General features: G+C 46.3%; 1 long non-coding RNA gene across 1 annotated transcript; it reads right to left on the bottom strand.

Moving 5' to 3' along the window:
- Window positions 1-405: 405 nt before the first annotated feature.
- LOC144328302 (uncharacterized) lies at window positions 406-5,421 on the bottom strand. Its single transcript, XR_013393489.1, has 2 exons — window positions 4,613-5,421; window positions 406-749 (listed from the first exon to the last, which is right to left on the bottom strand). It is a non-coding gene; the product is annotated as an uncharacterized LOC144328302 (long non-coding RNA).
- Between the last annotated feature and the right edge of the window lie 21,542 nt (window positions 5,422-26,963).

The raw sequence follows: 26,963 nt of genomic DNA, 5'->3' as shown, positions 1-26,963 counted from the left end.
GCTTTTACATACTGCAGGCAGCTCTTGCCGGCTTCCAAGCTGCCTCCCTTCTCCCACCTCGCCAAAAAGCCATAGAGCAGGCAGACAGGAGGGAGAGAGGCTGTCTCCCGACACTCAGCTGTTGCTCAGCTGTTGCCGGCTTCTCAGCGAGCCAAGCGGAGGAAGAGAGGCTGCTGAACAGCCAGCAAGAGCGGCTCCTCCTGCCTGCATTCGCTCCATAACACGCACACACATTTCCCTTTACCTTTTAGGGGGGGAAAACTGAGTGTTATGGTGCGAAAAGTACGGTAGCATTTCTGGTGATCATCCCTTCTGCACACAGAGTTTCCAAGCCCCTAATACTTGGAAAACTCTCACATCCACAGGTGAAGAAACAGGTGAAGAAACCGACCTGAGGGGCTCATCTTCCAGCGTCATAACTTTTATATGCCTGTTGTCTTTGTCCATGGAGTTTTCTTGGCAGGGGTACTGGAGTGGCTTGCCGGTTCCTGCTCCAGGTGGATCACATTTGGTCAAAACTCTCCACTATGACCTGTCCATCTTGGGTTTCCTGCTCGGCACAGTTCATAGCTTATCTGAGTTATTCAAGCCCCTTCGCCATGGCAAGGTTGTGATCCATGAAGGGGAATCAAAGTATTACAAAACTCTTAATGAACAGCTGATACTGGTACTCTGTGAGGTGATGAACTCAATTCTACAAGGAGGTAAGATACCAAATTCCTGGAAAGAGGCTTATATAACGCTGATCCCTAAACAGGATACAGATTATTTGAACGTCAGTAATTTCAGACCAATATCACTGTTAAACAATGATTATAAATTATTTGCGGACATTATGGAGAACAGATTAAAAATAATACTAAATGAACTGATCCATAAAGACCAAGTAGATTTTTTACCAGGCAGACAACTAAAAGATAATGTAAGACACATTGTTAATATTCTGGAATACTTAGAGGTTAGAAATAATAAATCAGCTATATTAATGTTTATTGACGCTGAAAAAGCATTTGACAACCTGTCTTGGTTATTTATGAAGAAAAGTATGGGGATGATGGGTAAGTGGCTCTTTTCTGAGAGGAATTGAGGCAATCTATTCAGAACAGAGAGCAAAGTTAATAGTTGTCAGAGCTGCCCTAGGTCCCAGCTCACAAAGGACCAACGCCAGTTCGTTGTTATATAAAACAGTCTTTATTGAAGCTCAGTTTCGCTTTCACAGCCGCGGCGCGCAGCTCTACGTCTCAAACTCTAGACTGCCGAAGCTCCGTCTGAGTCTCCTCCCCCAGACACCAGTTTAAGACTCTAGCCTTGCTCCACCTCTTCCTTTGCTCTTTCCTCCTCTGGGTCCGCCTGTCCGCTGGGGTCTTTCCCTTCCTAGACTCTTCTGACGCTGAGTCCCCTGAGTCTTCCCCCTGCCTCCGGCGGGCTTTAGGACCTGGTTCCCCATCCGGGTTTTCTGCTGTCCCGCGCGCCTGTACATTCGAACTTGGCGCGCCCGCCCAGCCGGTCACCTTCCTCCTGACCGTTACACTGCTCCTGTCACTGCTTCCCCCTTCGGGGAGGCTAGCTGGACCTGACCTCCCCTCCGTTCCCCCACTCTCCGATAGAGGCGTGGTCAGCCCTGACTCATCTTCTCTCCCTGCTGGAGGAGACGCTGGCCCTGACACATGGGACTCTTCCCCCCCGCTACGCTCTGGTGGGAAAGCTGGTCGTGATCTCCCGCTGCTGCTTTGGGAGTCCCCGCTGGCCCCTTGCTTCTGGTGCATCCCCCCTGGGACCCCCCTTGCCCTGACCATCGGCGCCCCCTTCTGGGAATCTTCTGATTCGCTGGAGAGGCTCATGGAATCTCTCGGGTCACTGTCATTCTCCCCTCCGCTGCCCTCAGATTCTTCCCCTTCGCTCTCCATTTCCTCTCTCCCCTGTGCCTCTGCTCCTGAGCCCCTGACAATAGTGAATAATGTATTGACAGAATCATTTGACATCACAAAGGAAACCAGACAGGGGTGCCCACTGTCTCCACTATTATTTATAATGGTATTAGAGGTATTAGAAAATTATATGAGAGAAACATCAGAGGTAAAAGGAGTTAAAATAGGTGCCAAAGAAATTAAGCTTAATTTAAGAGTATTAACTCTAGAAGAACCCCAAATGAGTGTCAAAAAAGCAATGGAAGAAATTGAGAAGTTTTAGCAACTGGCAGGATTCAAATTGAATAAGACAAAGACGAAAATGGTGATTAAAAATATGGAAAAGAACGAGATAGAAATATTGGAACAAGAAAGTAGAATCAAGGTGGTTAAGAAAGTCAAATACTTTGGAGTCTGGATGACGGCAAAGAATATAAATGACAATTATCAACCAGTGTAGAAAGAGATTAAAAGAGACTTGGAAATATGGGATAGACTAAAGTTGTCAATAAGTGGAAGAATGTCAGCGATTGAAATGAACATATTATCAAAGATGCTATTTTTATTTCAAACGATTCCTATAATTAGAGGCACAGGACAATTCAGAGAATGGCAGAAGGTTCTCTCACGTTTTACCGTATATGGCAAGGGAGAAAACCAAGGATTACATTTAAAATACTGACGGATAGAAAGGAAAGAGGTGGTTTTTCGATACCTGATTTAAAACTTTACCATGAAGTGGCTTGCTTATGTTGGATAAAATATTGGATAATTTTAGAAAACACAGACCTGTTAGATTTGGAGGCATACAATAACAGATATGGGTGGCACTCCTATCTCTGGTATGCTAAAGTGAAAGTGCACAGAGGATTTACAAACCATGTGATACGGAGTGCCTTGTATGAGGTATGGGATAGAAACAAGAATCTGTTAGAAAGGAAAACACCGAAGGTTGTTGAAAAACGCTGCTCTAATTGGTTCCAACCCAATTTCTTTTGCAGGCCAGAGATGCTGGATGCTGCAAGGAACAAAGCCCGAGTTAAGGCCTGTTACATTATGATTGCCCTGACAATCATGGCTTGCTTTGCTGTGATTGCCTCTGATAAAAGGGCTGTTGAATGCCATGAATCCTTCACAAGCTGGAACTTAGCAAAGAAAGCCAAGTGGCGTGAAGAGGCTGCAACAAGAGCAGAGGAAAAGGCAAAATAAGAGTAATCTGCTCTTGAAACTGGAGCTGTGCTGGGAACGAAGAAAACACACAAAATTAGCAAGTTAGCAAAAGAGATACCCTCCAGGGGAAAACACTGAAGTTGAACACAACTTTCATTTCTACTTGTGTAACAAATACTGTGAGAGAATTATTTTTTTCTGTCACAAGTGAATAAATAAATCAAGTTCAGTAAAAAAAAATTAAAAAAAGGAAAAGAAAGGAAATCACCGTGGTGGGTCTCACAGTTGAAATGTTAACAGTAAAGAAATTGAACATGGAGGGGAGGTGAGCCACATATGAGGAGATTCTGATGAAAACAGAGAAAGGATGGAAACTGAAGCCCTATAATTGCATTGAGGAGAAATTTACAGGATGGCTGCAATACCATCAAGTGAACGTGTTTAAGGATGATAAAAAATCAGGATTCGATGATAAAAAAAATTCTAAATTTCAAATTGATATACTAGAAAGTAGGACCAAATAACCTTTACAAATGTACAATTTCTTACTAGAATGGAACACAAAAGATGAACTGATAAAAGAGGCAATGATAAAATGGGCAATAGATTTTAGGCACAACATTGAATATGATGCATGGATGAAACTTTGGAATGAGAATTTAAAATTTACTGCATGCATTACTCTAAAAGAGAATGTAATGAAAATGATATATCGCTGGTATTTAACACCTGTCAAACTAGCAAAAATGTATAGGACGAGTAGTAAAATTTGTTGGAAATGCAAAGAAAAGGATGGTGATTTCTACCACATGTGGTGGACATGTGACAAAATGAAAAAAAAATGGGAACTGATCTATAACAAATTAAAAAAGATACCCGAAGCTTTTTTGCTAGGTTTGATGGAGGAGGATATCAAGAAGGCAGACCAAAGATTATGCAACGGCTGCTGCCAGTATCTTGATAGCCCAAAAATGGAAAACACAGGAATTACCAACTGGAGTGGCAGACGAAGATGTTCGAATATGCGGAATTAGCAAAACTGATCCATAGGATCCGCAATCAGGAGGAAACAAAGTACCAAAAAGAATGGAGTAAATTTATGGATTATATAAGTGAGAACTGTTGAAGTTTGAGGACGTTAGCAGGACTGAAATAAATCTTATGTCATGGTTCAGATACTACTCAGGAACTGTGGATTAGAGATTGGAATAAGAAAACCTGCAGAAGGGAAGGAGGGAAGTCAATGCTCTACGGGGAGTAAGGAAAGATATGAAATTGTGTATTTTGTTTGTGTATTTGAAATGAAAATGTAATAAAAAACATATTTTTTTTTAAAATCTGCTGATGAATCAGGAGACTAGTCACCTGCAGTTTCTGCTATGGCATTCTGCATGTCTCTGTGGTATGCAACACCTAGAGCCCAGCTCATGTAACATGTGGTAAGATGACATGCAAGAGGATGGGGATGGGGCAATGGACAGGCGAGCCAAAGATGCATAGTGACTGCTAAACACAGAAAAATGTCAATACTTAACTGAAAAGAGTTAGCAGAGCTGCAATTCTGGGCGTTGCATCTCCCATTTGTCCCTGGCCACTGAGCATGCTGGCTGAAGCTGATGGGAGTCCTAGTCCTGCGACTTTTGGAGGACCCCAGGTTCCCCACCCCAGCCAGCCAGAGCGAGGTGGCAGGTGCAGGTAGCTTGATTCTGGACTGTGTCACTTCCATGGGTAGGCATGACATCATATTTTTTGAATGCTCTAACAAAATACCTCCCTTCCTGTGTAAGCATATACAGTATGAGATGCGCAGAACTCTATGTGCACGCAGAGTCGCTCTCTCCTGCGAGGGAGAAGGCCGGCCCCCACCTTCGCGCGTGTTGCTGTTGTGGTCGCGCGTGAGGCAGGGGCGGCAAGCTGCAGTTCCTCGCCCACGAGAGGCTCCGTTTGGCTTCCGCAGCCCACCCGCACCATCCCTCCACAAAGGGGCACGAGAGGAAGGGGGAGAAAGGCAGGTGAGGGCGGGGCGGGGGGCAGGGCTGCCCCCTGGGGAGAGCGGGGTCGAGAGAGAGCGGCTGGGAGAAAGAGAGAGGGCCAGCCTGGCTCGGCACGTCTCTGCTGGCCCAGCGTCGCAGCGCCTCTCCCCCCCTTTCCCCTCCCCTTCCTTTCCGCTCGTCTCTCCTCTGGTTGGAACCTCCTTCCGGTATCCCTGCCCTCGCCCGTTTCCCTCCCCTTCCTGTCCTCTTGCCTCTCCTCCGCTGGCACCTCCTTCCGGTACTCCTGCCCTCGCCCAACATGGCGGCAGCACAGCCTCTTCCGCCCAGTTCCCTCTCCTTCCTGTCCTCTTGCCTCTCCTATGGCACCTCCTTCCGGTACCCCTGCCCTCGCCCAACATGGCGGCAGCACAGCCCAAAATGGCGGCACTAGAAGAAAGCCACTGGGGGAGAAAGGCAGGTGAGGGCGGGGCGGGGGGCAGGGCTGCCCCCTGGGGAGAGCGGGGTCGAGAGAGAGCGGCTGGGAGAAAGAGAGGGCCAGCCTGGCTCGGCACGTCTCTGCTGGCCCAGCGTCGCAGCGCCTCTTCCGCCCTTCCGAGCTAGGAGTGCAGAAAAAGGTGAAACTGCCATGAAAAGGAGGAGTGAGTGTGTGAGTGAGCGAGAGAGAGAGAGACAGGGAGCATCCTAGAATGGTAGCGATGGAATGGTAGAGATGGAAGGGAACCCAAGGGTCATCTAGTCCAACCCTCTGTAAAGAAGCTCAGAGCTACAATTCCCAGGTCTTCTTTGGGAATTCTATGGGAATTGAGAGTTTCTAAATTCATGAGTGTCAGAGCTGCATCCGCTCATGTTTTTACCTTTTATTGAAAGCGGCCACAAGTGACTTGGGAAACGCAGCCAGATGGGTGGAGTATAAATAATATAATTATATTGCTCCTGCTGCTGTTCTTCTCTTACTCAAACCCAACCCTATCCCAAACCTTAACCTTAATGCTCACCCTAACTCAAACCTAACCCTCACCCTAGCACTCACTAATATTAACTTAAACCCAACCCTATCCCGAACCTTAACCCTAACCCAAACTTAAGCCTAAACCTAAACCTAAACCTAAGCCAAATTTAACCCTATACCTAACCTTAACCCTAATTCTAATTTAAACCTCTTAACTTAACTCTTTGTCCCTCCTCTTAACTTAACTCTTAACTTAACCCTAACCCTGACCCTGGCCCTAACCCTAACTCAAACCCAACCCTAACCCTAAAGGTGCAAGAAGTATCTGTGGGTTAGGGGGTAAGGGGTGTCCTACGGTTTAGGAGTTAGGGTCAGGTTGTGGGTAGGGTTTAGGGTTACGGTATAAGGTTAGGGTGGACTGGGACATGGATGGTGCTGTGGTCTAAACCACAGGGTCTAGGGCTTGCCAATCAGAAGGTCCGTGGTTCATATCCCCACGACAGGGTGAGCTCCCGTTGCTCGGTCCCTGCTCCTGCCAACCTAGCAGTTTGAAAGCACGTCAAGTGCAAGTAGATAAATAGGTACCACTCCGGCAGGAAGGTAAATGGCGTTTCCATGTGCTGCTCTGGTTCGCCAGAAGCGGCTTTGTCATGCTGTCCACATGACTCGGAAGCTGTCTGCAGGCAAACGCTGGCTCCCTCAGCCAGTAAAGCGAGATGGGTGCCGCAACCCCAGAGTCAGGGGCCAGGGCCACAGCAAGGTCCTCCTATATGCTCAATTTGCAAACTAAATCAGGAACTCTGCATCTGCAGTTTGTGAAGGGATGAAGAAAAGAAACCTGCACAGAACTATGCAGTTAAGGTCAACTGTTATCTGGCCCTCAGTTGACTATTGGTATGGGATAGAGCATTCCATTCCGGTCACTGAATGGGCAAAGTGCTTTGATGGGCGTATGATGGGCTGCTTTGTGTGGAGGGAATTGGAGCTTAGATTTGTCATGGAACCCTTATCAGGGAAGGTAGATCTGTGCCTTGAACTGGTTTGATTGAGTTTGGGATTTGACCAAATTTGGTATGCAGCTCTACTGCATACTGCTAGCTATATCTATATATTTGCACTTTATTATTATAATAAAGTATTATTATACTTGGAACATTATCCTTTTTTAAATGAAAACATATTTTTATTAAGTTTTACATAACAAATTTAAATCCAGACATTAATCATCATTTAGGATTCCCTGAATCCTTCGACTCCCCTCCACCCTTCCATGGTTCCCATTATCAATCTCCCTCCCCAGCTGCTTCCCTTATTTTATTTCTTTTTTTAATATAAAAATAATCTTTCTACCATTTTTTTTGTACATTACAAGCATTTCTCAAATCCTGCTAAAGTTTTTAGTAGCTTATACAATATAATTTTTTCCTATTCTTTCTTAAATTTATTCTCTTCCTGGTTTCTGATTTTCCCAGTCAATTTCCAATTTCGCCATATCAACCATTCAAAGTCCTCTGCTCAGGACTTTATCTTCTTTGCAATAGTATCCACACTGCTGTCATCGCGTACATAAATAGTCATTTCTGCTCCTTTGGAATTTCTGCACCTAAAAAACCTGGTGTTATGTATTGAAGTTCTCACCCTGGCCACCCGGAGTATCGTGTATAGTATATAGTTTTCACACAGGTCCACATCAGTTACTTTAGGCGGGAAACCCTGGGTTGTTGTTGCTACAATGTTGACAGCCGGCTGCCTATAAAAGCAGGCCGGCTGAGCTGTTTGCTATTCTGTTCTGTTCCAGCTTACAAATAAAGAGCTGCTTTGGAGAAATTGCTGTGTTGTCTGCTATGTCTACCCACTATTTAACACCTAATAAAAGACTCTGGATTTTTTGCAAACATTACTTTAAACATTTTTTTCAATTCATTATAAATCATTTCTCAGAATGCTTTTGTCCACCACATTTCTTTCTCTTTGCATTTCCAACAAACATTTGAAGCAGTTCTAACCCTCCATAATTTTTCCCAAGATGAAAATTGGATATTATGCCCAATATCTTGTGCCAAATGTATCATTACTGTCAGAGCTGCCCTAGGTCCCAGCTCACAAAGGACCAACGCCAGTTCGTTGTTATATAAAACAGTCTTTATTGAAGCTCAGTTTCGCTTTCACAGCCGCGGCGCGCAGCTCTACATCTCAAACTCTAGACCGCTGAAGCTCCGTCTGAATCTCGGTTGACCCTCCCGGAAGGTTCCAGAATGCACCCGGTTTTTCATAGGTCGGTGCTCACGCCCTACAAGGCCCCACACAGATTTCAGGAGTCGGGGACGGCACCAGAACCACGCAGAGAGTCACCAAGGGGGAGGGAAGTCACCGAGGGCCACGCCACTCAACGAGGTCACAGAAATTCTGGACTCGAGATGGGGGGAAGAGGGAGTAGAATATCTTCTCGCCAGAGAAGGTACCCCGGCCAGCGCCAACAGTTGGGTGCCGGACTACGCTCTGGAGGAACCTCTTCTCAAAGACGAGTTCCATGCCCTTTTCCCACACAGGCCCATGCCAGCCGAGTATTTCGACGACTGGCTTTTTACGCCCACATTTTCAGCCAGCACTTTCCGGGGGTTCTCCTCCGCAGAGGAGACGACGCCAGAATCGAGCCCTCCAAGGGGATCGTGCTCGGGGGTGGACACCGACCCCTCTTACTGGTGGGACGATCAACCAGAAGAAGACTGGCGCAGGAGGTGGCTGAGGGGGCCTTGGCAAACAGCACCAGGGGGAGAGGAGGACGTGGACAAGTTGGGGGACGAACTCGAGTTCGAGCACACATACACTGAACTGGAAGCAGAGGAGATCGACGTCGACGACCAGTGCCCAGCATCTACCCCCGCAACGGACGGAGCTCCCAGAACCTGCGCCCGAGCGGCGGGAGGGGGGAAGGGGGGGCTTCGAGGGGGGGATGGATGTCAGGGGTTCAGGGACAGAGGCACAGGTGAGGGGGGAGACGGAGAGCGAGGGGGAAGAATCCCAGGACAGCGAGGAAGAGGATGACAATGATTTGAGGGATTCCATGAGTCAAGTGAATCGGAGGATTCCCAGAAGGGGGCGCCTGTGGTAAGGCGAGTCACAGGGAGGACTCGTCAGGAGCAGGGGAGCAGCAGGGGAACCCAAAGTGGGAGCTGGGAGTCGGGACCGGTTTCTCCGCCAGAGCGCAGTGAAGGGGGTGGAGATTCCAGTGTGACAGGAGAAGCAGATCCGAAAGCAGAGAGGGAGGGAAGATCGGAGCAAGACATCCTCCCGGAAAGGGAGGGGAGTAGTGCAGGGAGTAGTGTAACTGTCAAGAGGAAGGTTGGAGGTTGCGAACGCACGCCAAGTTCAAATGTGGAGGCGCGCGGAAGAACAGGGAGCCCGGGGGAGGAGCCAGGTCCCAAAGCACGCAGGAGGGGGGAAGAGCTGTCTGAGGATTCAGCGTCAGGGGAATCCAGGAGGGGCGAAACCCCAGGGGGCAGGAAGACCCTGCGGAAAAGGAAAGAAAGGAAGAGGTGGAGCAGCACAGCCCTCTTAAACTGGTGCAGAGGAGGGACTGACTCAGAGGGGACTTCAGCGGTCTAAGCGTAACAGACGTGGGGCTGCGCGCCTCGGCTGTGGAGCGTACAATGAACTTCAATAAACATTTTTGTATATAAACTGGACCTGGCGTTGGTCTCTTGTGAGCTGGGACCTGAGGCAGCCCTGACAATAGGTGTTTTGGTTCCATCTCAAAAGAAAGAGGACGAATAAGCTTTGATTGTTCTTTCGGTATTCATTCACCCACATATAAAAGCGATGTGTAATGAACCTAAACACAGCAAAACAGGTTGTTTTGGGTTCCATCTACTTAGAAAGAAGAATCTTGGATTGCGCTTATTTCAATTCGTGTTCTTTGGTGTTAATGAAAAATTAACCCAGAAATGGCAAAGTGTATGTAATGAGACCAAAATAACAAAACACCATTTTTTCGCTTCCATATGTGTAGAAAGAGGACGAATAAGCTTTGATTGCACTTATTTCAATTCGCATGGTGTTTTTTGGATGTGCACCAGAATCACCCCCAACCAAAGCAAAAAGGAGTTTTGGGTTCCATCTACATAAAAAGATGATGATAAAGCTCTGATTGTGCTTATTTCCAATTGCTGTTTTAGGGGTTAGAATGCACTCTAACCCAAAACTCAAAATGAAATGTATGTTATCAGCCCAAATTAAGGATAGGTGTTTTGGTTCCATCTCAAAAGCAAGAGGACGAATAAGCTTTGATACCTCTTTGGTTGTTCATTCACTCAAATATAGCAAAGCGTAGTGTAATCAGTCTAAAGAAGGCAAAACAGGTTGTTTTGCGTTCCATCTACATAGAAAGAAGAATCTTGGATTGCGCTTATTTCAAATCGTGTTCCTTGGTGTAAATGCAATTGACCCTGAAATCGCAAAGTGTATTTAATGAGACCTAAATAACAAAGCACCGTCTTTTCGCTTCCTTATGCGTAGAAAGAAGACGAATGAACTAGGATTGGGCTTATTTCAATTCCCATGGTGTTTTTTGGGTGTGCACCAGAATCACCCCTAACCAAATAAAATTGGCGTTTTGCGTTGTATCTGCATAAAAAGAAGATGATGAATCACCCCTAACCAAATAAAATTGGCGTTTTGCGTTCTATCTGCATAAAAAGAAGAAGATAAAGCTCTCGGTGGGCTTATTTCCAATTGTTGTTTTTCGGGTTAGAATGCACATTCACCCAAAAATCGCAGAGTGAAATGTTTGTTATCAGCCCAAATTAAGCATAGGTGTTTTGGTTTCATCTCAAAAGAAAGAGGACGAATAAGCTTTGATTGTTCTTTCGGTATTCATTAACCCACATATAAAAGCGATGTGTAATGAACCTAAACACAGCAAAACAGGTTGTTTTGGGTTCCATCTACCTAGAAAGAAGAATCTTGGATTGCCCTTATTTCAATTCGTGTTCTTTGGTGTTAATGCAACATTAACCCAGAAATGGCAAAGTTTATGTAATGAGACCAAAATAACAAAACACCATTTTTTCGCTTCCATATGCGTAGAAAGAAGACGAATAAGCTTTGATTGTTCTTTCGGTATTCATTCACCCACATATAAAAGCGATGTGTAATGAACCTAAACACAGCAAAACAGGTTGTTTTGCGTTCCATCTATTCGTCCTCTTTCTTTTGAGATGGAACCAAAACACCTATGCTTAATTTGGGTTGATAACAAACATTTCACTCTGCGATTTTTGGGTGAATGTGCATTCTAACCCGAAAAACAACAATTGGAAATAAGCCCACTGAGAGCTTTATCATCTTCTTTTTATGCAGCTGGAACCCAAAACGCTATTTCTATTTGGTTAGGGGTGATTCGGGTGCACACCCAAAAAACACCATGCGAATTGAAATAAGCTCAATCCAGGTTTATTCGTCTTCTTTCTACGCATATGGAAGCGAAAGGACGGTGCTTTGTTATTTAGGTCTCATTAAATACACTTTGCGATTTCAGGGTCAATTGCATTTACACCAAAGAACACGAATTGAAATAAGCGCAATCCAAGATTCTCCTTTCTATGTAGATGGAAGCCAAAACAACCTGTTTTGCCTTCTTTAGACTGATTACACTTTGCTTTGCTATATTTGAGTGAATGAACAACGAAGGAAGTATCAAAACTTATTCGTCCTCTTTCTATTGAGATGGATCTAAAACACCTATGCTCGATTTGGGCTGATAACATACATTTCATTTTGAGTTTTGGGTTCCTGTGCATTCTAACCGCTAAAACAGCAATTGGAAATCAGCACAATCAGAGCTTTATCATCATCTTTTTATGTAGATGGAACCCAAAACTCCTTTTTTCTTTGGTTGGGGGTGATTCTGGTGCACATCCAAAAAACACCATGCGAATTGAAATAAGTGCAATCAAAGCTTATTCGTCCTCTTTCTACACATATGGAAGCGAAAAAATGGTGTTTTGTTATTTTGGTCTCATTACATACACTTTGCCATTTCTGGGTTAATGTTGCATTAACACCAAAGAACACGAATTGAAATAAGCGCAATCCAAGATTCTTCTTTCTAAGTAGATGGAACCCAAAACAACCTGTTTTGCTGTGTTTAGGTTCATTACACACCGCTTTTATATGTGGGTGAATGAATACCGAAAGAACAATCAAAGCTTATTCGTCCTCTTTCTTTTGAGATGGAACCAAAACACCTATGCTTAATTTGGGCTGATAACAAACATTTCACTCTGCGATTTTTGGGTGAATGTGCATTCTAACCCGAAAAACAACAATTGGAAATAAGCCCACCGAGAGCTGTATCATCTTCTTTTTATGCAGATAGAACGCAAAACGCCAATTTTATTTGGTTAGGGGTGATTCTGGTGCACATCCAAAAACACCATGGGAATTGAACTAAGCCCAATCCAAGTTTATTCGTCTTCTTTCTACGCATATGGAAGCGAAAGGACGGTGCTTTGTTATTTAGGTCTCATTAAATACACTTTGCGATTTCAGGGTCAATTGCATTTACACCAAAGAACACGAATTGAAATAAGCGCAATCCAAGATTCTTCTTTTTATGTAGATGGAACGCAAAACAACCTGTTTTGCCTTCCTTTAGACTGATTACACTACGCTTTGCTATATTTGAGTGAATGAACAACCAAAGAGGTATCAAAGCTTATTCGTCCTCTTTCTATTCAGATGGAACTAAAACACCTATGCTTGATTTGGACTGATAACATACATTTCATTTTGAGTTTTGGGTTAGTGTGCATTCTAACCCCTAAAACAGCAATTGGAAATCAGCACAATCAGAGCTTTATCATCATCTTTTTATGTAGATGGAACCCAAAACTCCTTTTTGCTTTGGTTGGGGGTGATTCTGGTGCACATCCAAAAAACACCATGCGAATTGAAATAAGTGCAATCAAAGCTTATTCGTCCTCTTTCTACACATATGGAAGCGAAAAAATGGTGTTTTGTTATTTTGGTCTCATTACATACACTTTGCCATTTCTGGGTTAATGTTGCATTAACACCAAAGAACACGAATTGAAATAAGCGCAATCCAAGATTCTTCTTTCTAAGTAGATGGAACCCAAAACAACCTGTTTTGCTGTGTTTAGGTTCATTACACACCGCTTTTATATGTGGGTGAATGAATACCGAAAGAACAATCAAAGCTTATTCGTCCTCTTTCTTTTGAGATGGAACCAAAACACCTATGCTTAATTTGGGCTGATAACAAACATTTCACTCTGCGATTTTTGGGTGAATGTGCATTCTAACCCGAAAAACAACAATTGGAAATAAGCCCACTGAGAGCTTTATCATCTTCTTTTTATGCAGCTGGAACCCAAAACGCTATTTCTATTTGGTTAGGGGTGATTCGGGTGCACACCCAAAAAACACCATGCGAATTGAAATAAGCTCAATCCAGGTTTATTCGTCTTCTTTCTACGCATATGGAAGCGAAAGGACGGTGCTTTGTTATTTAGGTCTCATTAAATACACTTTGCGATTTCAGGGTCAATGTGCATTTACACCAAAGAACACGAATTGAAATAAGCGCAATCCAAGATTCTCCTTTCTATGTAGATGGAAGCCAAAACAACCTGTTTTGCCTTCTTTAGACTGATTACACTTTGCTTTGCTATATTTGAGTGAATGAACAACGAAGGAAGTATCAAAGCTTATTCGTCCTCTTTCTATTGAGATGGATCTAAAACACCTATGCTCGATTTGGGCTGATAACATACATTTCATTTTGAGTTTTGGGTTCCTGTGCATTCTAACCGCTAAAACAGCAATTGGAAATAAGCACAATCAGAGCTTTATCATCATCTTTTTATGTAGCTGGAACCCAAAACTCCTTTTTGCTTTGGTTGGGGGTGATTCTGGTGCACATCCAAAAAACACCATGCGAATTGAAATGTGCAATCAAAGCTTATTCGTCCTCTTTCTACACATATGGAAGCGAAAAATGGTGTTTTGTTATTTTGGTCTCATTACATACACTTTGCGATTTCTGGGTTAATGTTGCATGAACACCAAAGAACACGAATTGAAATGAGCACAATCCAAGATTCTTCTTTCTAAGTAGATGGAACCCAAAACAACCTGTTTTGCTGTGTTTAGGTTCATTACACACCGCTTTTATATGTGGGTGAATGAATACCGAAAGAACAATCAAAGCTTATTCGTCCTCTTTCTTTTGAGATGGAACCAAAACACCTATGCTTAATTTGGGCTGATAACAAACATTTCACTCTGCGATTTTTGGGTGAATGTGCATTCTAACCCGAAAAACAACAATTGGAAATAAGCCCACCGAGAGCTTTATCATCTTCTTTTTATGCAGATAGAACGCAAAACGCCAATTTTATTTGGTTAGGGGTGATTCTGGTGCACACCCAAAAAACACCATGGGAATTGAAATAAGCCCAATCCAAGTTTATTCGTCTTCTTTCTACGCATATGGAAGCGAAAGGACGGTGCTTTGTTATTTAGGTCTCATTAAATACACTTTGCGATTTCAGGGTCAATTGCATTTACACCAAAGAACACGAATTGAAATAAGCGCAATCCAAGATTCTTCTTTTTATGTAGATGGAACGCAAAACAACCTGTTTTGCCTTCCTTTAGACTGATTACACTACGCTTTGCTATATTTGAGTGAATGAACAACCAAAGAGGTATCAAAGCTTATTCGTCCTCTTTCTATTCAGATGGAACTAAAACACCTATGCTTGATTTGGGCTGATAACATACATTTCATTTTGAGTTTTGGGTTAGTGTGCATTCTAACCCCTAAAACAGCAATTGGAAATCAGCACAATCAGAGCTTTATCATCATCTTTTTATGTAGATGGAACCCAAAACTCCTTTTTGCTTTGGTTGGGGGTGATTCTGGTGCACATCCAAAAAACACCATGCGAATTGAAATAAGTGCAATCAAAGCTTATTCGTCCTCTTTCTACACATATGGAAGCGAAAAAATGGTGTTTTGTTATTTTGGTCTCATTACATACACTTTGCCATTTCTGGGTTAATGTTGCATTAACACCAAAGAACACGAATTGAAATAAGCGCAATCCAAGATTCTTCTTTCTAAGTAGATGGAACCCAAAACAACCTGTTTTGCTGTGTTTAGGTTCATTACACACCGCTTTTATATGTGGGTGAATGAATACCGAAAGAACAATCAAAGCTTATTCGTCCTCTTTCTTTTGAGATGGAACCAAAACACCTATGCTTAATTTGGGCTGATAACAAACATTTCACTCTGCGATTTTTGGGTGAATGTGCATTCTAACCCGAAAAACAACAATTGGAAATAAGCCCACTGAGAGCTTTATCATCTTCTTTTTATGCAGCTGGAACCCAAAACGCTATTTCTATTTGGTTAGGGGTGATTCGGGTGCACACCCAAAAAACACCATGCGAATTGAAATAAGCTCAATCCAGGTTTATTCGTCTTCTTTCTACGCATATGGAAGCGAAAGGACGGTGCTTTGTTATTTAGGTCTCATTAAATACACTTTGCGATTTCAGGGTCAATGTGCATTTACACCAAAGAACACGAATTGAAATAAGCGCAATCCAAGATTCTTCTTTCTATGTATATGGAATGCAAAACAACCTGTTTTGCCTTCTTTAGACTGATTACACTACGCTTTGCTATATTTGAGTGAATGAACAACCAAAGAGGTATCAAAGCTTATTCGTCCTCTTTCTATTGAGATGGAACTAAAACACCTATGCTTGATTTGGGCTGATTACATTTCATTTTGAGTTTTGGGTTAGTGTGCATTCTAACCCATAAAACAGCAATTGGAAATAAGCACAATCAGAGCTTTATCATCATCTTTTTATGTAGATGGAACCCAAACATCCTTTTTGCTTCGGTTGGGGGTGATTCTGGTGCACATCCAAAAAACACCATGCGAATTGAAATAAGTTCAATCAAAGCTTATTCGTCCTCTTTCTACACATATGGAAGCGAAAAAATGGTGTTTTGTTATTTTGGTCTCATTACATACACTTTGCCATTTCTGGGTTAATGTTGCATTAACACCAAAGAACACGAATTGAAATAAGCGCAATCCAAGATTCTTCTTTCTAAGTAGATGGAACCCAAAACAACCTGTTTTGCTGTGTTTAGGTTCATTACACATCGCTTTTACATGTGGGTGAATGAATACCGAAAGAACAATCAAAGCTTATTCGTCCTCTTTCTTTTGAGATGGAACCAAAACACCTATGCTTAATTTGGGCGGATAACAAACATTTCACTCTGCGATTTTTGGGTGAATGTGCATTCTAACCCGAAAAACAACAATTGGAAATAAGCCCACCGAGAGCTTTATCATCTTCTTTTTATGCAGATAGAACGCAAAACGCCAATTTTATTTGGTTAGGGGTGATTCTGGTGCACACCCAAAAAACACCATGCGAATTGAACTAAGCCCAATCCAAGTTTATTCGTCTTCTTTCTAAGCATATGGAAGCGAAAAGACGGTGCTTTGTTATTTAGGTCTCATTAAATACACTTTGCGATTTCAGGGTCAATTGCATTTACACCAAAGAACAGGAATTGAAATAAGCGCAATCCAAGATTCTTCTTTTTATGTAGATGGAACGCAAAACAACCTGTTTTGCCTTCCTTTAGACTGATTACACTACGCTTTGCTATATTTGAGTGAATGAACAACCAAAGAGGTATCAAAGCTTATTCGTCCTCTTTCTATTCAGATGGAACTAAAACACCTATGCTTGATTTGGGCTGATAACATACATTTCATTTTGAGTTTTGGGTTAGTGTGCATTCTAACCCCTAAAACAGCAATTGGAAATCAGCACAATCAGAGCTTTATCATCATCTTTTTATGTAGATGGAACCCAAAACTCCTTTTTTCTTTGGTTGGGGGTGATTCTGGTGCACATCCAAAAAACACCATGCGAATTGAAATAAGTGCAATCAAAGCTTATTCGTCCTCTTTCTACACATATGGAAGCGAAAAAATGGTGTTTTGTTATTTTGGTCTCATTACATACACTTTGCCATTTCTGGGTTAATGTTGCATTAACACCAAAGAACACGAATTGAAATAAGCGCAATCCAAGATTCTTCTTTCTAAGTAGATGGAACCCAAAACAACCTGTTTTGCTGTGTTTAGGTTCATTACACACCGCTTTTATATGTGGGTGAATGAATACCGAAAGAACAATCAAAGCTTATTCGTCCTCTTTCTTTTGAGATGGAACCAAAACACCTATGCTTAATTTGGGCTGATAACAAACATTTCACTCTGCGATTTTTGGGTGAATGTGCATTCTAACCCGAAAAACAACAATTGGAAATAAGCCCACCGAGAGCTGTATCATCTTACTTTTATGCAGATAGAACGCAAAACGCCAATTTTATTTGGTTAGGGGTGATTCTGGTGCACATCCAAAAAACACCATGGGAATTGAACTAAGCCCAATCCAAGTTTATTCGTCTTCTTTCTACGCATATGGAAGCGAAAGGACGGTGCTTTGTTATTTAGGTCTCATTAAATACACTTTGCGATTTCAGGGTCAATTGCATTTACACCAAAGAACACGAATTGAAATAAGCGCAATCCAAGATTCTTCTTTTTATGTAGATGGAACGCAAAACAACCTGTTTTGCCTTCGTTAGACTGATTACACTACGCTTTGCTATATTTGAGTGAATGAACAACGAAAGAGGTATCAAAGCTTATTCGTCCTCTTTCTATTGAGATGGAACTAAAACACCTATGCTTGATTTGGGCTGATTACATTTCATTTTGAGTTTTGGGTTAGTGTGCATTCTAACCCCTAAAACAGCAATTGGAAATAAGCACAATCAGAGCTTTATCATCATCTTTTTATGTAGATGGAACCCAAACATCCTTTTTGCTTCGGTTGGGGGTGATTCTGGTGCACATCCAAAAAACACCATGCGAATTGAAATAAGTGCAATCAAAGCTTATTCGTCCTCTTTCTACACATATGGAAGCGAAAAAATGGTGTTTTGTTATTTTGGTCTCATTACATACACTTTGCCATTTCTGGGTTAATGTTGCATTAACACCAAAGAACACGAATTGAAATAAGCGCAATCCAAGATTCTTCTTTCTAAGTAGATGGAACCCAAAACAACCTGTTTTGCTGTGTTTAGGTTCATTACACATCGCTTTTACATGTGGGTGAATGAATACCGAAAGAACAATCAAAGCTTATTCGTCCTCTTTCTTTTGAGATGGAACCAAAACAACTATTCTTAATTTGGGCGGATAACAAACATTTCACTCTGCGATTTTTGGGTGAATGTGCATTCTAACCCGAAAAACAACAATTGGAAATAAGCCCACCGAGAGCTTTATCATCTTCTTTTTATGCAGATAGAACGCAAAACGCCAATTTTATTTGGTTAGGGGTGATTCTGGTGCACACCCAAAAAACACCATGCGAATTGAACTAAGCCCAATCCAAGTTTATTCGTCTTCTTTCTAAGCATATGGAAGCGAAAAGACGGTGCTTTGTTATTTAGGTCTCATTAAATACACTTTGCGATTTCAGGGTCAATTGCATTTACACCAAAGAACAGGAATTGAAATAAGCGCAATCCAAGATTCTTCTTTCTATGTAGATGGAACGCAAAACAACCTGTTTTGCCTTCTTTAGACTGATTACACTACGCTTTGCTATATTTGAGTGAATGAACAACGAAAGAGGTATCAAAGCTTATTCGTCCTCTTTCTATTGAGATGGAACTAAAACACCTATGCTTGATTTGGGCTGATAACATACATTTCATTTTGAGTTTTGGGTTAGAGTGCATTCTAACCCCTAAAACAGCAATTGGAAATAAGCACAATCAGAGCTTTATCATCATCTTTTTATGTAGATGGAACCCAAAACTCCTTTTTGCTTTGGTTGGGGGTGATTCTGGTGCACATCCAAAAAACACCATGCGAATTGAAATAAGTGCAATCAAAGCTTATTCGTCCTCTTTCTACACATATGGAAGCGAAAAAATGGTGTTTTGTTATTTTGGTCTCATTACATACACTTTGCCATTTCTGGGTTAATGTTGCATTAACACCAAAGAACACGAATTGAAATAAGCGCAATCCAAGATTCTTCTTTCTAAGTAGATGGAATCCAAAACAACCTGTTTTGCTGTGTTTAGGTTCATTACACTTCGCTTATATATGTGGGTGAATGAATACCGAAAGAACAATCAAAGCTTATTCGTCCTCTTTCGAGATGGAACCAAAACACCTAGGCTTAATTTGGGCTGATAACAAACATTTCTCTCTGCGATTTTTGGGTGAATGTGCATTCTAACCCGAAAAACAACAATTGGAAATAAGCCCACTGAGAGCTTTATCATCTTCTTTTTATGCAGGTGGAACCCAAAACGCTATTTTTATTTGGTTAGGGGTGATTCTGGTGCACACCCAAAAAACACCATGGGAATTGAAATAAGCCCAATCGAAGTTTATTCGTCTTCTTTCTATGCATATGGAAGCGAAAGGACGGTTGTCAGAGACTGCCTCCCGGTCTCAGCTCACAGAAGACCAACGCTAGCCATTAGAACTGTACAGAAGTCTTTATTGGCATTTAGTTTCCATTTCCAAACACTAGCGTGCGTCTCTACGTCTAAACCCTAGACCAGCGAAGCCTCGTCTGAGTCTCCGCCCCCTGTACACCAGCTTAAGACTCTAGCCTTACTCCACCTTCTACGTTTCTCCTTCCTCCTCTGGGTCCTACTACCCCCCTGGGTGCCTTCTTTCCGGGATGCCTCGGAAGCGGACCCTTCGGACTCCTCCCCTTCTCTCCGGCGGGCTTTGGGACCCGGCTCTCTCTCCGGACTGCCCATTGCGCCCCCCTCCTGTACATTTGAACTTGGCGCGCGCGCGCTGCCCCTGACCTTCCTTTTGACCGTTACCTCGCTCTCTGATGCAGGCGTGGCTAACCCTGACTCATGTCCTTCCGCTGACGGAAGGCTGCCTGCTGCCGATGTTTGGGACTCCTCCCCCTTACTGCTCTCCGGTGGGAAAGTTGGTCCCGATTTCCAGCTGCTGCTCTCTGAGTCCCCTCTGGCCCCTCCTTCCTGGGGTGTTCCCTCTGGCAACCCCCTGGCTCTGACCACTGGGGCCCCTTTCTGTGAATCCTCTGATTCACTGGAGAGACTTAGAGACCTCGGATGGCTACCCTCGCTGACTTCTCCCTCAGATTCCTCTCCCTCGGTCTCTACTTCCTCCCTCTCCTGTCCCTCTGCTCCTGAACCCCTGACATCCATCCCCCCCTCGAAGCCCCCCCTTCCCCCCTCCCCTCCTTCCGGTGCGGGTACTGGGTGCTCCGTCGTCGCGGGGGTGCTTGCCGGATACAGTTCATCCCCCATGTACTCGTCAACGTCGCTCTCCTCTGCTTCCATCTCTCTGTCTTCATGCTCGAACCCCACGTTGTCCCCCAACACGTCCATGTCCGTCTCGCCCCTCTCCCCCTCTTCGGGTGGTCCCATCCAAGGACCCCTCAGCCACTTCCTGCGCCACTGCTCCTCTGGTTGATCGTCCCACCAATACGAGTGGTCTGAGGCAGACCCCGGTGGCGAACCCACCTGAGAGCTGGGGACTGGTGGCTGTTCCTCGTCCGAGTCGAACCCCAGGAATGTGCTGGCTGAAAGAGTGGGTGTGAAAAGCCAGTCATCGAAATACTCTGCTGGCATGGGCCTGTGCGGGAAGAGGGCATGAAACTCCTCTTTGAGCAGCGGTTCCTCCAAGGCATAGTCCGGTACCCAGCTGTTGGCACTGGCCGGGGTACCCTCTCTGGCTAGGAAATATTCTACTCCCTCTTCCCCCCATCTGGAGTCCAAAATCTCTGTGACCTCATTGATGTGTCCCTTCCTAGGCGGCCCCCTCACTCTGGGCCCTTCACTGCTCTGGTCTGGTGCGGTGTCTGGCTCCTGAAACCTATGAGGTGCTTTGTAGGGCGTGAGCACCGATCTATGGAACACCGGATGCATTCTGGAACCCTCCGGAAGAGCCAACCGGAAGGCCACTGGATTGACCTGCGCCTGGACTTGGTAAGGTCCTAGCTGCTTATGTCCTAGCTTCTTCTTAGCTAATGATCTGGTCGGCACTGCTTGCGCTGCTAGCCAGACCCAGTCACCCACCTGTATGTCTTCCCCAACTCTTCTGTGTCTGTCGGCCTGCACCTTGTATGCGTGCTTTGCTAGTTCTAACTGCCTCCTGAGCTGTTCGTGGACTTCCTGCAACTCTGACGCTAAGGCTTCCGCTGCCTGTGGCTCCCCCTCCCCCACTCTCTCTAAACCCGGGAAGGTTCTGGGATGCCTCCCGTTGTTGGCGAAGAACGGCGTCACCCCCGTCGACACGTGCTTCGTATTGTTGTAAGCGAACTCGGCGAGCGGCAGGTAGTCCACCCATGTCGTGGGCTGCTGGTTGGCGTAGCATCTTAGGTACTGCTGCATGACGGCGTTGACCCTCTCCGCTTGTCCGTTGGTCTGCGGGTGTCTCGCCGACGCCAAATTGACTTTGACGTTCAGAATGCCCATCAGCTTCTGCCAGAAGTTCGAGATGAACTGTCGCCCCCGGTCGGAAAGAATAGACCGTGGCAGACCGTGGACCTTGAACACGTGGTCTATGAACAGTTTGGCGGTCTGCTCTGCCGTGGCTACCTTCGCACACGGAATGAAGTGTGCCATCTTAGTAAACATGTCCACCACCACTAGCACTGCTGTCTTTCCCCTCGAGCTGGGCAGATCCGTGACGAAGTCCAGGGCCACCCTCTCCCACGGTTCAGACGGTGTCTGCAGCGGTTCCAGCAATCCCGCCGGCGGTCTGTGAACTGACTTGGCCCTTTGGCAGGTGTCACATCTCGAGACGTAATCCGCTACTTCCCCCCGCATCTTGGGCCACCAAAAGTCTCTGGCTACGAGTTCGACAGTCTTTTCTTTGCCAAAGTGCCCTGCGGTGGGAGCGTCGTGTAGCTGCTGCAGGACCCTTGCGCGGAGGTCATCTCCCGGCACGTAGAGTGCTCCCTTGTGGAGGAGCAACCCATCGCGAATCTGGAACTCGTCGGCCCTCGCTGTGCCCCTGTGCACCTCCTCCATCTTAGCCCGTGCGAAGGGGTCTTCCCGCAGCGCGCGACGTACGGCGTCCAGGTCCACGGTTGCCGACGCGCATGCCCACGCTTCCGGTGCGAAAATGTGCTTGGCCGCCGACGGTGCCGCCTCCTCCAGGTATTGCGGCTTTCTGGACAATGCATCCGCCATCACGTTGCTGTCGCCTGGGATGTACTCTATCTTGAAGTCGAAGTCCGCGAAGAACTCTGCCCATCTAATGTGTCTCTGGTTGAGGAACCTAGCCGTGCGCCAGTACTCCAGATTCTTGTGGTCCGTGTGGACCTGCACTGTATGTCTGGCTCCGATGAGGAAGTGCCTCCATGCCTTGAATGCTGCATGTATGGCTAGCAACTCCCTGTCCCAGATAGTGTAATTCTGCTCCGACTTGCTGAGCTTCCTCGAGTAGAAGGCGCACGGCCTCCAGTCCCCCTGCTGGTCTTGTTGCAACAGGACAGCTCCCACGGCTCTGTCTGAGGCGTCTGTCTCCACCCTCATGGGTCTGCTGGGATTCACATGCAGCAGCTGCTCTTCGGACGCGAAGAGACGCTTGAGTTTCTGAAAGGACTGCTCCGCTTGCTCCGTCCAGATGAATTTCTTCTTCTTGGAGCTGAGCGTGTCGGTGATGGCCGCTGTCTGCATGGCAAATCCCTTGATGAACTTGCGGTAAAAGTTGGCAAAGCCGACAAACCGCTGGACTTCCTTCCGATTGCGTGGGCTCTTCCAGTCCAAAACTGCGCGAACCTTGTCGCTGTCCATGGCGAGCCCCTTGTCCGACAACTTGTAGCCCAGGAAATCCACCTCCGTCACGTCGAACTGGCACTTCTCCAGTTTGGCGTACAGCCTGTGCTCCTTCAGTCTCTGCAGAACTTCCCTGACATCCCTCTCGTGCGCCTCTCGCGATTCTGAAAAAATCAGGATGTCGTCCAGGAAGCATACGCACTTCTTGTAAAGGAGCCCCGCCAGCACGTGATGCATAAAGGCTTGGAAAGTGTGAGAGCCATTTTGTAATCCGAAGGGCATAACTCTGTATTCGTAGGTGCCCAGTGGCGTGAACATGGCCGTCTTCCACTCGTCTCCGTCGCGCATGCGAATCAGGTTGTACGCGCCACGTAGATCCAGCTTGGTGAAAACGCGTCCTTTCCGCACCGTCGCGAGCAGGTCGTCTATCTTGGGCATGGGGAAAGCTGAGGGCTTGGTTTTGGAATTCAAGATTCTGAAGTCCACCACCAGTCTTTTTTGGGGCGTATCCCGCTTCTTCACAAAGAATACGGGACTGCCTCCCACCGCTTTCGACTCCCGGATGAACCCACGCTTCAAATTGTGATCTATGAACTCCCTGAGTTCCTGCAGTTCATCCTCAGACATGGAGTACAGTTTCCCAGTTGGCAGCGTCGCCCCCGGCAGGAGGTCAATCTTGCAATCATAGGGTCTGTGAGGGGGTAGCTTGTCCGCCTCCTTCTCGCAGAATACCTCCAAAAACTCCGCATACTTGTGGGGTACTGCTTGCAGCGTGCCCAACTGCAACTGCGGGTCCTCCTCTTCCCCTTCCGGGCTGGGTATAATGCAGTGTTCTGCACAGTAGGAGGAGCCAAAAGTCAGGTGGCGCTGGTACCACGCCAATGCTGGGCTGTGCCTGTGCAGCCAACTCATGCCTAACACTATAGGCGTGTCGGACAGCTGGGTGACATTGAAACTGATGACTTCCCGGTGATTCCCAATTTGCATCACCATAGGCGGCGTCTGCTGCACCACCTGCCCCCCTAGCAGTTCCCTGCCATCCACCGTGACAACCTTCAGGGGCAGTGTGGCTGGCAGTAATGCTACGTTGTGTTGTTGAATGAACTCCAATCCTATAAAGTCCGCGTTACTGCCAGAGTCAATTGTAATAGGCACTTCTAAGGTGAGTCCATTGGGCAGCTGAAGCGATGCGGTTAGCTGCACCACTGGCTTGGGCGGGAGGGGGTCTGTGGGCTGCAAAATCTCTGGGGACTTCCTCACTGACTCGTCTGGCTGGGCCCCAGTGCCTCCTCTTCCAGCCAGACCTGGTCGTTTCCCTGCTGTGGTGCTCTCTGCTGAGTTGTTTCCAATACTGTCACTGAAGCTGCAGTGTGCTTGAAACTCCTCTGGGGACACTCTTTCGCCATGTGCTCTGCACTCTCACATATATAACACTTCCTGTTCCTTCTAGGCAGCTTCGATTTTACTGCTCCCGGCGTTAAGGCTCTGGTAGCTGAGTGAGCCCTAGCACCGCCAATCTCCATCTGCTCCTCGCCCCCTCCCTGTGGAGGCGTGGACTGCGCACGCGCTGCCTCTCTGGGCAAGAGGGAGGGCACTCTCGCTGGTGAACGTCCCCAACGCCCTTCTTCTTTGCTCCACGGACGTTCTTCCTGCCTCACCCCAATAGACAACGCTCTTTCAACCACTTGCTGAGTGGTGGTGGGTCTCTCTCCCCTTGCCATCTCATCCTTGATCTGTGCATTCAGACCCTCCCAAAAAAGGTCTCTAACCGGCGGAGAATCCTTATCCCAATTCAGCGCGTTGACCAATGCAAAAAACCGGGAATGATACTGCCTTACGCTGGCTTTCCCTTGTCTTAGCCCAAATATGTCCCTCCGGGCAATGTCCAGGTCTATTTTGGATAAGAAACAGGAGTCCATCGCCTTAATGAACGCATCTGCGCTTTGGAGCGCTGCATCCTTATCTCTCCACAGGTTGCGCAGCCATGATTTCGCGTCCCCATGCAAATGAGACAAAATAAACCCCACTTTTTCCCTCTCATCTCTAAAGTCTCTTTCCAGCAGCTGCAGCGCAAACAGCACATCTGCTCGGAAATTGGGGTACTGCTGCAAATTCCCATCAAAATGAGATACAATGTTGCCTCCTCTCTTCCCCAAACCGATCCCCTCGGACCTGGGTGCTGGGATCCCCTGCTTTACAAGCCCTTCCAACCTGGCTTGAAGATCTCTGCATGCAGCTGCCGCTTCTTCCTCTCTCTTCCTGGATGCGATTATTTCAGCGTTGAGTAACGTCACCGCTTCTTGCAGGGAAGCTATTTTCTGTTCTGTAGTCATCTTGCCTGACTCTTGTGAGCTCGCAAGGCACCAGTCTTCCACCCTCCCTGCCTCGCTTCCTTAGCGATGCTTGAGGCGAAGAAAACCGATGATAACTAGAGACGAGGCTTACTGTCAGAGACTGCCTCCCGGTCTCAGCTCACAGAAGACCAACGCTAGCCATTAGAACTGTACAGAAGTCTTTATTGGCATTTAGTTTCCATTTCCAAACACTAGCGTGCGTCTCTACGTCTAAACCCTAGACCAGCGAAGCCTCGTCTGAGTCTCCGCCCCCTGTACACCAGCTTAAGACTCTAGCCTTACTCCACCTTCTACGTTTCTCCTTCCTCCTCTGGGTCCTACTACCCCCCTGGGTGCCTTCTTTCCGGGATGCCTCGGAAGCGGACCCTTCGGACTCCTCCCCTTCTCTCCGGCGGGCTTTGGGACCCGGCTCTCTCTCCGGACTGCCCATTGCGCCCCCCTCCTGTACATTTGAACTTGGCGCGCGCGCGCTGCCCCTGACCTTCCTTTTGACCGTTACCTCGCTCTCTGATGCAGGCGTGGCTAACCCTGACTCATGTCCTTCCGCTGACGGAAGGCTGCCTGCTGCCGATGTTTGGGACTCCTCCCCCTTACTGCTCTCCGGTGGGAAAGTTGGTCCCGATTTCCAGCTGCTGCTCTCTGAGTCCCCTCTGGCCCCTCCTTCCTGGGGTGTTCCCTCTGGCAACCCCCTGGCTCTGACCACTGGGGCCCCTTTCTGTGAATCCTCTGATTCACTGGAGAGACTTAGAGACCTCGGATGGCTACCCTCGCTGACTTCTCCCTCAGATTCCTCTCCCTCGGTCTCTACTTCCTCCCTCTCCTGTCCCTCTGCTCCTGAACCCCTGACAACGGTGCTTTGTTATTTAGGTCTCATTAAATACACTTTGCGATTTCATTAAATACACTTAGCGCAGTGCACAGGTGACTTGCCGAGCGGGCAGCTTGGTTTGCAGGCAGCTCGTGGGTCGGTAAAACCGCATCTGGCCCATGGGCTGCACGTTTCCAACCCCTAGGGTTTAAGGGTTTAATGTTTGCGGTTAGGGTTAGTGTCAGGGTTGCTTCAAGATCCTAGCTCACAGAGGATCACGCTAGCCCACGGTCATTAAGTAAAAGTCTTTATTGAGTTACAGTTTCCATTCTCAAGCTGCTGCGTGCAACCCTACGTCTAGTAGCTAGATCGGCGAAGCTCCGTCTGAATCTCCGCCCCTTGTACACCAACTTAATATCCTAGCCCTGCTCCACCTTTTCCGCCTGACTGTTCTTCTCTGGGTCCCTCTGCCCCCCTGGGTCTCTTCCTTCCGGGATTCTTCGGACGCTGACCCCCCGGACTCTCCTGTCTCCTTGCGCCGGGCTTTAGGACCCGGCTCTCTTTCCGGGCTGCCTACTGCGCCTCCTTCCTGTGCATTTGAACTTGGCGCGCGCGCCCAACCTTCCACCTTCCGTCTAACCGTTTCTTCGCTCCCAGATGGAGGTGTGGCCACCCCTGACTCGTGCCCTCCCTCCTGCTGTGAGCTGCCCGCGCTTGCCCCCTGGCTCCTTTCCTCTTCCCTGTTCTCTGGCGGTGACGCTGGACCCGATCTCCAACTGCTCTCCTCTGATTCCCCTCTGGCTCTATCTCCCTGGGGTGCCCCCCTAAACTCCCCCCTTGCCTTG

This window comes from Podarcis muralis, chromosome 7 (assembly GCF_964188315.1).
Source record: "Podarcis muralis chromosome 7, rPodMur119.hap1.1, whole genome shotgun sequence".
Classification (NCBI taxonomy): Eukaryota; Metazoa; Chordata; class Lepidosauria; order Squamata; family Lacertidae; genus Podarcis; species Podarcis muralis.
Note: the sequence above shows the minus strand (reverse complement) of the source record. Positions and strands in the feature narration are given on the sequence as shown.